At 44.5% G+C, this 13,140-nt stretch overlaps 1 protein-coding gene across 1 annotated transcript in view; it reads right to left on the reverse strand.

The window, feature by feature from the left end:
- Positions 1 to 13,140, reverse strand: part of LOC139022605 (mitochondrial S-adenosylmethionine carrier protein-like) — a 109,006-nt gene that overhangs the window by 79,282 nt on the left and 16,584 nt on the right. The gene's annotated exons all lie outside the window — the stretch shown is intronic.

A 13,140-nucleotide genomic window follows, 5' to 3' on the forward strand; every position in this document is an offset into this window, starting at 1 on the left:
TCCAGGGGTGACATCCCCATGGACTGCATTACTTCCCAGCAGTAGAGTTGGGAAACCAGCCGCCTCAATAAGAATAGTTGAAAAGCCCACTGTCAAGCAAAGCAAGCAGCACAAAATCAGAGATAAACATGTTGGGAATATACTGGAACTGTGAAACTACTGTGATTTATGTTAAACCACAGAAACAAAAAACGTAAAGGTCCAATGCAGATGTTTTTATCTCAAAATGAAATCATTGCTGGGTAACAATTAAGTAGCCTACCGCAATGTACCTAATTTACCCCCCTGGTGATGTCACCGGGCAGGCCAAAACTCCATCCCACCAACATTTCAAACAGCTCTTACACTAAAAGGGCATTATCATAATTTTCACAATGTCACAGTATTATTCAAACCTCATAGTGAGGAAATAGATATAAAACACAGAAAAACATAGTTTTTGACTGCACTGGGTCTTTAAATGAAAAAAATGAACAGTAAAGTATTAATTAGGTAATGGACTTTGATGTACTATTAAAGTCTAAGCTAACTAATGCATTCAGTTACAGCTGAAGTCAGAAGTTTACATACACTTAGGTTGGAGTCATTAAAACTTGTTTTTCAACCACTCTACAAATTTCTTGTAAACAAACCATAGTTTTGGCAAGTCGGTTAGGACATCTACTTTGTGCATGACACAAGTAATTTTTCCAACAATTGTTTACATACAGATTATTTCACTTAAAATTCACTGTATCACTATTCCAGTGGGTCAGAAGTTTACATACACTAAGTTGACTGTGCCTTTAAACAGCTTGGAAAATTCCAGAAAATTATGTCATGGCTTTAGAAGCTTCTGTTAGGCTAATTGACATAATTTGAGTCAATTGGAGGTGTACCTGTGGATGTATTTCAAGGCCTACCTTCAAACTCAGTGCCTCTTTGCTTGACATCATGGGAAAATCAAAAGAAATCAGCCAAGACCTCCAAAAATTGTAAACCTCCACAAGTCTGGTTCATCCTTGGGAGCAATTTCCAAATGCCTGAAGGTACCACTTTCATCTGTACAAACAATAGTACGCAAGTATAAACACCATGGGATCACGCAGCTGTCATACCACTCAGGTCTCCTGGAAATGAACGTACTTTGGTGAAAAAAGTGCAAATCAATCCCAGAACAATGCAAAAAACCTTGTGAAGATGCTGGAGGAAACAGGCACAGAAGTATCTACATCCACAGTAAAATGAGTCCTATATCGCAATAACCTGAAAGGCCGCTCAGCAAGGAAGAAGCCACTGCTCCAAAACCACCATAAAAAATCCAGACTACGGTTTGCAACTGCACATGGGGACAAAAAAAAGAACTCTTTGGCAATAATGACCATCATTATGTTTGGAGGAAAAAGGGGGATGCTTGCAAGCCTAAGAACACCATCCCAACCGTGAAGAACGGGGGTGGCAGCATCATATTGTGGGGGTGCTTTGCTGCAGGAGGGTCTGGTGCACTTCACAAAATAGATGGCATCATGAGGAGGTAAAATTATGTGGATATATTGAAGCAACATCTCAAGACATCAGTCAGGAAGTTAAAGCTTGCTCGCAAATGAGTCTTCCAAATGGACAATGACCCCAAGTATACTTCCAAAGTTGTGGGACAATGGCTTAAGGACAACAAAGTCAAGGTATTGGAGTGGCCATCACAAAACCCTGACCTCAATCCTGTAGAAAATGTGTGGGCAGAACTGAAAAAGCGTGTGCGAGCAAGGATGCCTACAAACCTGACTCAGTTCCACCAGCTCTGTCAGGAGGAATGGGCCAAAATTCACCCAACTTATTATGGGAAGCTTGTGGAAGGCTAATGGAGACGTTTGACCCAAGTTAAACAATTTAAAGGCAATGCTACTAAATACTAATTGAGTGTATGTAAACTTCTGACCCACTGGGAATGTAATGAAAGACATAATAATTAATTCCCTCTACTATTATTCTGACATTTCACATTCTTAAAATAAAGTGGTGATCCTAACTGACCTAAGACAGGGAATTTTTACTAGGATTAAATGTCAGGAATTGTGAAAAACTGAGTTTAAATGTATTTGGATAAGATGTATGTAAACTTCCGACTGTAAGTACAGAGCTGGTTTCAAGACAGGTCAGCAGCTACTGATACAGTCACTGTCAAAACAAGAGCTAAACCCTAAACACCATGGAGAACTCTGTGTACTGTATCTCACAATGAGTCAATGTGTGTCAACACAACATCAACACCTCATTAGAATAAAGAACTCATTGTATCTCACTGTATGAACAATAAGCTGACACATACAATGGGAGTCTCGTGGAAATTCTAACCAATAGGAAGAGATTCTGTAGATTCTTCAAACAACAACTTTATTATAAGATTTTCAAAAATGGAGCGGTTAACTTCTTATGGCTGGGGGCAGTATTGAGTAGCTTGGATGAATAAGGTGCCCAGAGTAAACTGCCTGCTACTCAGTCCCAGAAGCTAAGATATGCATGTTATTAGTAGATTTGGATAGAAAACACTCTGAAGTTTCTAAAACTGTTTGAATGATGTCTGTGAGTATAACAGAACTCATATGGCAGGCAAAATCCTGAGAAAAAATCCAACCAGGAAGTGGGAAATCTGAGGTTTGTAGGTTTTCCTATCCAATATACAGTGTTTATGTGGTCATATTGCACTTCCTAAGGCTTCCACTAGATGTCAACAGTCTTTAGAACCTTGTTTGATGCTTCAACTGTGAAGGATGAGGGAATAAGAGCTGATTGAGTCAGGGGTCTGGCATGAGCTGATCACGCGTGCTCACGTGAGAGTTAGCTGCATTCCATCGCATTTCTACAGACAAAGGAATTCTCCGGTTGAAACATTATTGAAGATTTATGTTAAAAACATCCTAAAGATTGATTCTATACATCATTTGACATGTTTCTACGAACTGTAATGGAATTTTTTGACTTTTCGTCTGGCCGGCGTGTCATCAATTTGGAATTTGGAATTAAATAAGCAAACAAAAAGGAGGTATTTGGACATAAATTATGGACATTATCGAACAAAACAAACATTTATTTTGGAACTGGGATTCCTGGGAGTGCATTCTGATGAAGATCATCAAAGGTAAGTGAATATTTATAATGCTATTTCTGACTTCTGTTGACTCCACAACATGGCGGATATCTGTATGGCTTGTTTTGGTCTCTGAGCGCTGTACTCAGATTATAGCATGGTGTGCTTTTTCCGTAAAGTTTTTTTGAAATCTGACACCGCGGTTGCATTTAGGAGAAGTGGATCTAAAGTTCCATGTATAATACTTGTATCTTTTATCAATGTTTATTATGAGTATTTCTGTAAATTGATGTGGCTCTCTGCAAAATCACCAGATGTTTTGGAGGCAAAACATTACTGAACTTAACGCGCCAATGTTAACTAAGATTTTTGGATATAAATATGAACTTTATCGAAAAAAAAAACATACATGTATTGTGTAACATGAAGTCCTATGAGTGTCATCTGATGAAGATCATCAAAGGTTAGTGATTCCTTTTATCTCTATTTCTGCTTTTTGTGACTCCTCTCTTTGGCTGGAAAAATGGCTGTGTTTTTCTGTGACTATGTACTGACCTAACATAATCAGATGGTGTGCTTTCGTCGTAAAGCCTTTTTGAAATCGGACCTAACAACAAGTTTATCTTTAAAATGGTGTAAAATACTTGTATGTTTGAGGAATTTTAATTCTGAGATTTTCTCTTTGAATTTGGCGCCCTGCACTTTCACTGGCTGTTGTCAAATCGATCCTGTTAACGGGATCTCAGCCATAAGAAGTTTTAACAATCACTCAATGGTGTAGAGTTAAGAGCCCAATGAACAGAGTTGGTCCCAGCTTTTATAGGAAGTACAACCTCTTTGGTTACGTGGCAGTTAGCATATTTGTGGAAACGGGTGGGGAACATAGTGTGTAAAAGGTGATTAGCTTGTCTGTGCAGATTAGGATAGCTGACGTTGCCACTATTCTCTGTTCCTTCGCAAGTTTCCACACAGCTGAGTTCCTGCAGATTGTGAAAACAAACTATTGGTCATCATAACACCAGCAGATGACCTCTCAGGTAGGGAGGTCAGTACATGCCAGGGGTAAGGGTTAGGTAAGGGTTAGTCAAGTGTCAGACAGCATCACCATGGCAGGTCCTTTCTGCAAGATGTCACACCACACCAGTCAGTGCATCACACTCTTACACACACAGTCAGAAGTATATGGATTTATTTCTCAAATAATCTTGTTACCATGGTTTTGCCATGAAAGTGTGCAAGCAGTGGTTGCAATCAACTAACATTAGCTGAAAACCAGCCAAACCATTGTACATATCTACTGAACACCAGCTGTCTGATATTACCTTACTAACTTCCATTTATACTCCATAATCTGCACATTCAAGTGATTGTGTAATATTTGTAAGGCCTACAGATGCATATGTAGCAGGGGTGTGCGCTAGCAGTGTTCAATTGGGGATGTCACCCGCTCTGAGAACTTGAACTAGTGCTCTGCAAGGGCCGTGGTTTTTGTGGAGCAACAGTTAACAAAACTTTGTGGGTGACAGTTGACAATGTGTTCAGAGGGTCCCTGGTTCAAGCCCAGGTTGGGGCAAGGAGAGGAAAGGAAGAAAAACTGTTACACATAGCATAAGATCCATTGCTAAACATCAATAAACACATAACACAGATAGAAAATTCCCTCCTGATTCCGGGGATCTTATTTTTTTGGTAGACCCTATGTTTGGGTGAGCCTGTTTGATGACAGGCCAAACTGAGCTACTTATTTATGTCAATGACGAGACGAACTGTAAACACACACTGTGTCAACTTCACCTTTTCCACTCTGGCACTGACAGGTCTACCGTAATCATTAAACAATCCTGCACCGGAACCATAGGACAGGGATGAGGTAGCTACACCCTTGATCAGAGCTAGTAAGTGTGGACCAGAGCTAGACCAGAGCTAGTGCAGACCAGAACTAGCTCGCTACTAGCTATGCCCTGGACCAGAGCTGAACCAGAGCTTGTGCAGATCAGAGCTAGCTAGCTACGCCCTGGACCAGAGCAAGACAAGAGCTTACTAGCTACACCCTGGACCAGAGCTGGACCAGAGCTAGATCACAGCTAGGCCAGAGTGAGCTAGCTAAGAGCTACGCCCTGGACAAGAGCAAGACCAGTGCTAAGGTCCAGGGCGAAGCTAGTAGCTAGCTCTGGTCTGCATTAGCTCTGGTCTAGCTCTCGTCTCCACTAACTATCTCTGGTCCAGGACATAGCTAGTGGCTAGCTAGTAGTAGTCTGACTAGCTCTGGTAAGTCGTCATTGTAAATAAGAATTTGTTCCTAACTGACTTGCGTAGTTAAATAAAAGTTATAGATTTTTTTTTTTTTTTTTAAAGCTATGGTCCAGCTCTGGTCCAGGGTTTACTTACTAGTAGTAGTTATTTCCTACAGAAGATGTTGGTGCTTTTATGCACATTTAAAAGGGTTATTGTTCAAAAAGCACAAATAGTAACAATCTTCTAATGAGCAATGTAAGTTAAGTCGGTCTGTACATATCAATGTTGGTTTGGTGTTTTGTAGCTTTAAAGAGGCAAGCCACAGTTTAATCTATAACAAAGCAGTTCCCCACCTCTGTTTTGGTAAAAAGCTGAGGGATGGGCCTGGGTGGGCCAGATAGCACACATACTATACGTCTGACAATGTGTACAGGATACAAATCAAATCAAACTTTATTTGTCACATGCGCCGAATACAAAAAGTATAGACCTTACCTGTCACACCCTGGCCTTAGTTATCTTTGTTTTCTTTATTATTTTAGTTAGGTCAGGGTGTGACATGGGGGATGTATGTGTTTTTAATTGTCTAGGTGTTTTTGTATGTTTATGGGGCAGTGTTCAGTCTAGGTGTATGTATGTCTATGGTTGCCTAGATTGGTTCTCAATTAGAGACAGCTGTCTATCGTTGTCTCTGATTGGGAACCATATTTAGACAGCCATATTCATAAGGAAGTTCGTGGGTGATTGTCTATGTCTAAGTTGCCTGTGTCTGCACTTATTGTTTGTATAGCTTTACGTTCGTCGGTTTATTGTTTTGTATAGTTTGTCAGTGTTCTTCGTTTCATTTTCGTCTTCAATAAAAGGAAGATGTATTGTTATCACGCTGCGCCTTGGTCCTCCTCTCTTCCACAATACGACGATCGTGACATTACCGTGAAATGCTTACTTACAAGCCCTTAACCAACAGTGTAGTTCAAAAAGAGTTAAGAAAATATTTACCAAATAAATTAAAGTAAAAAATTAAAATTGTAAAAAGTAACACAATAACATAACATTAACAGGGGCCTCCCGAGTGGCGCAGAGGTCTAAGGCACTAGAGATTCTAGGTTAGAGTCCAGGCTCTGTCACTGTGACCGGGAGACCCATGGGGCGGTGCACAATTGGCCCAGCGTCGTCCGGGATAGGGGAGGGTTTAGCCAGCAGGGATGTCCTTGTCCCATTGCACACTAGCGACTCCTGTGGCGGGCCGGGCACAGTGCACGCTGACACGGTCGCCAGGTACGGTGTGGCTGGCTTCTGGGTTAAGTGGGAATTGTGTCAAGAACCAGTGCGGCTTTGTTGGGTTGTGTTTCGGAGGACGCACGGCTCTCGACATTCGCCTCTCCCGAGTCCGCTCGGGAGTTGCAGCGATGGGACAAGACTGTAACTAACAATTGGATGCCACGAAATTGTGGAGAAAACAGGGAATTAAAAAAAAAAATGAAAATAACTATAACGAGGCTATACACAGGGGGTACCGGTACCAAGTCAGTGAGCGGGGGTACAGGTTAGTTGGGGTCATTTGTACATGTAGACATGGGTGACATGACTATGCATAGATAATAAACAGCGAGTAGCACCAATGTACAAAACAAATAGAGGGGAGGGGGGTTGAATGTAATAGTGCGGTGGCCATTTGATTCATTGTTCAGCAGTCTTATGGCTTGGGGGTAGAAGCTGTTAAGGAGCCTTTTGGTCCTAGTTTTGCCGCTCCGGTACCACTTGCCGTGCGGTAGCAGAGAAAACAGTCTATGACTTGGGTGACTGGAGACTCTGACAATTTTATGGGCTTTCCTCTGACACCGCCTATTATATAGGTCCTGGATTGCAGGAAGCTTGGCCCCAGTACATGTACTGGGCTTACGCACTACCCACTGTAGCGCCTTACAGTCAGATGCCGAGCAGTTGCCATACCAGGCGCTGATGCAACCGGGCAGGATGCTCTTGATGGTGCAGCTGTAGAACTTTTTGAGGATCTGGGGACCAATGCCAAATCTTTTCAGTCTCCTGAGGGGGAAAAAGTTTTGTCGTGCACTGTTTACGACTGTCTTGGTGTGTTTGGACCACAATAGTTCATTGGTGATGTGGACACCAAGGAACTTGAAACTCGACCCGCTCCACTACAGCCCCATTGATGTTAATGGGGGCCTGTTCGGCCTGCCTTTCCCTGTAGTCCATGATCAGCTCCTTTGTCTTGCTCACATTGGGGGAGAGGTTGTTGTTCTGGCACCACACTGCCAGTTCTCTGACCTCCTCCCTATAGGCTATCTCATCTTTGTCGGTGATCAGGCCTACCAATGTTGTATCGTCAGCAAACTTAATGATGGTGTCAGTCGTGTTTGGCCATGCAGTCGTGGGTGAACAGGGAGTACAGGGGGAGACTTAGTACACACCTGAGGGGCCCCAGTGTTGAGGATCAGCGTGGCAGATGTGTTGTTGCCTACCCTTACCACCTGAGGGCGGCCCGTCAGGAAGTCCAAGATCCAGTTGCAGATGGAGGTATTTAGTCCCAGGGTCCGTAGCTTAGTGATGAGCTTTGTGGGCACTATGATGTTGAACGCTGAGCTGTAGTCAATGAACAGCACTCTCACATAGGAGTTCCTTTTGTCCAGGTGGGAAAGGGCAGTGTGGAGTGCGATTGAGATTGCGTCATCTGTGGATCTGTTGGGGCGGTATGCAAATTGGAGTGGGTCTAGTTAGCTCGTCTGGTAGTTCAAAAAGTATAAAAAATATAAAAAATGTGTATACAAGTAACCTATTCCAGACCGGTCTGCACGTTTTAAAATTTGAATGGTGTTTCTAGCTTAAACGGTTGAAGACTAGTTACGGTGTGAAAAGTATAATTAGTTTCAACGTTTTTTCAAGCACACTGACCAGTCTCAGTCTGGAAGTTTTAAAGTTGTTTTGGTGTTGGTAGCTTTTACGGTTTTGGCGCTACATGGTCCAGCGGAAAGGCGACTAAGAATAAGTATGAACAGTTGTGCATGGTTTTCAGCAAGCACATGTAACCATCTCACCAAAGACTGATAGATCAGCATAGGAATAATAGTGAAAAGGACATCTCAGTAAATTAACTTGAATGATATTGACTCACCGGGAGGAAAACGAGAGGGACATTAATAGTAGATATGTAAAGGCATAGATAACTGTTTTCAAAATGTTCTCTCGTGCAATTAGAAGGAATACACCCACACATGGAATATAATTTGACTTGAATGTATTAATAAACTAGAAAAAAATATCCTGAAGAAAATCTGGTGTGCTTGCTACACTTTAAGTGTTTTTCATGGTAATTAAAGAGGTTGTAGTGGTAGTGACGATAGTAGTACTGGTAGTAGTAGTAGTAGTAGTACTAGTAGTGTAACGGTTTTCTTCCAGGGGTGAAGGAGAGGACCAAAGTGCAGCACGGCTAGTGTTAAACATGTTTAATAAAGAACAAGTGAAACACTACAAACAACAATACAAAATAACAAATGTGCAAAAACCGAGACAGACCTATCTGGTGCAGACAATCACAGAGACAGMAAACAAACACCCACAAAATCCCAACACAAAACAAGCCTCCTATATATGATTCTCAATCAGGGACAACGATTACCATCTGCCTCTGATTGAGAACCATATTAGGCTGGACATAGAAACATAGAAACAGACAAACTAGACACACAACATAGAATTCCCACCCAGCTCACGTCCTGACCAACACTAAACAAGCAAAACACATAATAACTCTGGTCAGGACGTTACAGTACCCCCCTCCTGAGGTGCGGACTCCGAACGCACCCCTACAACTCAAGAGGAGGGTCTGGGTGGGCATCTGTCCGCGGTGGCGGCTCCGGCGGTGGACGAGGACACCACTCCACCACTGTCTTTGTCCCTCTCCTTAGCGTCCTTTGAGTGGCGACCCTCGCCCACGATCTTGGCCTAAGAATCCTCCCCAAGGCCCCCACATGATTTTGGAGGTAGCTCAGGACAGAGAGGTAGCTCAGGACAAAGAGGTAGCTCAGGACAAAGAGGTAGCTCAGGACAAAGAGGTAGCTCAGGACAGAGAGGTAGCTCAGGACAGAGAGGTAGCTCAGGACAGAGGGGCAACTCCGGACTGAGTGGCAGCTTCCGGACTGAGTGCAGCTCCGGACTGAGTGGCAGCTCCGGACTGAGTGGCAGCTGGACTGAGTGGCGAGCTCCGACTGAGTGGCAGCTCCGGAACTGAGTGGCAGCTCCGCACTGTAGGGCAGCTCATGACTGTAAGGCAGCTCTTGACTGTAGGGCAGCTCTGACTGTAGGGCAGCTCATGACCTGTAGGGCGCCATGACTGTAGGGCAGCTCATGACTGTAGGGCAGCTCATGACTGCTGACGGCTCTGGACGCTCATGGCTGGCTGACGGCTCCGGCAATACCTGTCTGGTTGGCGGCTCCGGCAGATCCTGTCTGGTTGGCGGCTCTGGCAGATCCTGTCTGGTTGGCGGCCCTGGCAGATCCTGACTGACGAATGGCTCTAGCGGCTCCTGACTGACGAACGGCTCTGACGGCTCGGGACAGACGGGCGCTCTAACGGCTCGGGACAGAGGGATGGCTCAGACGGCGCTGGGGAGACGATGGCTCAGATGGCGCTGGGGAGACGGATGGCTCAGATGGCGCTGGGGAGACGGATGGCTCCGACGGCGCTTGGCAGACGGCCAGCTCTGACAGCGTTGGGCAGACGGACAGTTCAGGCGCCGCTGGGCAGACGGGCAGTTCAGGCGCCGCTGGCAGACGGGCAGTTCAGGCACCGCTGGCAGACGGCAGACTCTGGCCGGCTGAGACGCACTATAGGCCTGATGCGTGGTGCCGGGAACTGGAGGTACCGGGCTGAGGGCACGCACCTCAGGGCGAGTGCGGGGAGAAGGAACAGTGCGTACAGGGCTCTGGAGACGCACAGGAGGCTTGGTGCGTGGTGCCGGAACTGGAGGCACTGGGCTGGAGACACGCACCATAGGGAGAGTGCGTGGAGGAGGAACAGGGCTCTGGAGATGCACTGGAAGCCTGGTGCGTGGTGTAGGCACTGGTGGTACTGGGCTGGGGCGGGAAGGTGGCGCCGGATATACCGGACCGTGAGGAGGACACGCGCTCTTGAGCACCGAGCCTCCGAACTACTCTCCCTTCCAGGATGGCGACAAGGATCTCCCCCGCCCTACCTTTCGGCAAATCAGATCACGACTCCATTCTGCTCCTCCCTTCCTATAAGGCAGGAACTCAAACAGGAAGTATCCGTGATAAAATCTATTCAACGCTGGTCTGATCTATCAGAATCCATGCTTCAAGATTGTTTTGATCACGCTGACTGGGAAATGTTCCGGGTTGCCTCTGAGAATAACATTGACGTATACAGTCGTGGCCAAAAGTTTTGAGAATGACACAAATATAGATTTTCACAAAGTTCGCTGCTTCAGTGACTTTAGATATTTTTGTCAGATGTTACTATGGAATACTGAAGTATAATTACAAGCATTTCATAAGTGTCAAAGGCTTTTATTGACAATTACATGAAATTGAGACAAAGAGTCAATATTTGCAGTGTTGACCCTTCTTTTTCAAGACCTCTGCAATCCGCCCTGGCATGCTGTCAATGACATTCTGGGCCACATCCTGACTGATGGCAGCCTATTCTTGCATAATCAATGCTTGGAGTTTGTCAGAATTTGTGAGTTTTTGTTTGTCCACCCGCCTCTTGAGGATTGACCACAAGTTCTCAATGGGATTAAGGTCTGGGGAGTTTCCTGGCTATGGACCCAAAATATCAATGTTTTGTTCCCCGAGCCACTTAGTTATCACTTTTGCCTTATGGCAAGGTGCTCCATCATGCTGGAAAAGGCATTGTGCGTCACCAAACTGTTCCTGGATGGTTGGGAGAAGTTGCTCTCTGAGAATGTGTTGGTACCATTCTTTATTCATGGCTGTGTTCTTAGGCAAAATTGTGAGTGAGCCCACTCCCTTGGCTGAGAAGCAACCCCACACATGAATGGTCTTCTAAGGATGCTTTACTGTTGGCATGACACAGGACTGATGGTAGCGCTCACCTTGTCTTCTCCGGACAAGCTTTTTTCCGGATGCCCAAACAATCGGAAAGGGGATTCATCAGAGAAAATGACTTTACCCCAGTCCTCAGCAGTCCAATCCCTGTACCTTTTGCAGAATATCAGTCTGTCCCTGATGTTTTTCCTGGAGAGAAGTGGCTTCTTTGCTGCCCTTTTTGACACCAGGCCATCCTCCAAAGTCTTCACCTCACTGTGCGTGCAGATGCACTCACACGTGCCTGCTCCCATTCTGAGCAAGCTCTGTACTGGTGGTGCCCCGATCCCAACGCTGAATCAACTTAGGAGACGGTCCTGGCGCTTGCTGGACTTTCTTTGGTTCCCTGAAGCCTTCTTCACAACAATTGAACCGCTCTCCTTGAAGTTCTTGGTGATCCGATAAATGGTTGATTTAGGTGCAATCTTACAGGCAGCAATATCCTTGCCTGTGAAGCCCTTTTTGTGCAAAGCAATGATGGCGGCACGTGTTTCCTTGCAGGTAACCGTGGTTGACAGAGGAGACAAATGATTTCAAGCACCACCCTCCTTTTGAAGCTTCCAGTCTGTTATTCAACTCATCAGCATGACAGAGGGATCTCCAGCCTTGTCCTCGTCAACACTCAGACCTGTGTTAACGAGAGAATCACTGACATGATGTCAGCTGGTCCTTTTGTGGCAGGGCTGAAATGCAGTGGAAATGTTTTTATGGGATTCAGTTCATTTGCATGACAAAGAGGGACTTTGCAATTAATTGCAATTCATCTGATCACTCTTTATAACATTCTGGAGTATGTGCAAATTGCCATCATACAAACTGATGCAGCAGACTATGTGAAAATTAATATTTGTGTCATTCTCAAAAATTTTGGCCACGGCTGTACATGGACAAGGTGACTGAGTTCATCAGGAAGTGTATAGGGGATGTTGTTCCCACTGTGGCTATTAGAACATACCCTAACCAAAACCGTGGACAGATTTCAGTATTAGCGCAAACCCCTTTCTGTGTTTGCAAACATTGCTGCACGAGGGCAAAGCGCAAAATTGGTGGCAGAACACGGGGGAGTTTTATAGAAAAAAAGCTTCTATTTACATGTTGCTATGAGTGCATTTCACGCTACTTTTGGATTATAATTGGATTGTGACGCTCGCATGATTTTCATACTTAATATAATGTTTGTGTTGTCATTGCAAATTTACTGCATTATACTTAAAAAAAACACTTACATTTCAACCAGTAAAATGTCTCTTTGGCTAGCTTTTGCTACAGCCTATATGAAGCGTTAGCATTCGAGCTAACAACTGCTGCATCCAAATAGTTATTTTGCAAAGATCACAATCAAATATAATCTTCGCGACTGTTTAAGCAAGAATCAAAACGTCCTTTTAAGCTATGAAAACCCCAAAAACGTCAATCTAGGCTATGTTGAAAGGGTGCAGATGGTGATGGCTTTCTTACTGCAGCCAGGAGTCGCTCGCATCTGTGCATGACGTCGGTGTTTCATGTACTGGAATGGGGTTATTGTGTCTCCTGGGGGACAAACATCAGTAACTGTCACATTAAACACACCCCAGGATTGAAATCAAATTTTTCTTAATGAGCAACAGAAAAACACCGCAGTATTGGTGTGTTCAGTCGCTCTTTAATGATGACTGCACCGGTCACAAAGAACCTCAGGTATAACTGAACCTTCCAACACCTCTATTTATTTAGGGCAGACAAACAATCTCTCTCACAACACCAACGGAGGAGGA

This window comes from Salvelinus sp. IW2-2015, linkage group LG11, assembly GCF_002910315.2.
Source record: "Salvelinus sp. IW2-2015 linkage group LG11, ASM291031v2, whole genome shotgun sequence".
NCBI lineage: Eukaryota > Metazoa > Chordata > Actinopteri > Salmoniformes > Salmonidae > Salvelinus > Salvelinus sp. IW2-2015.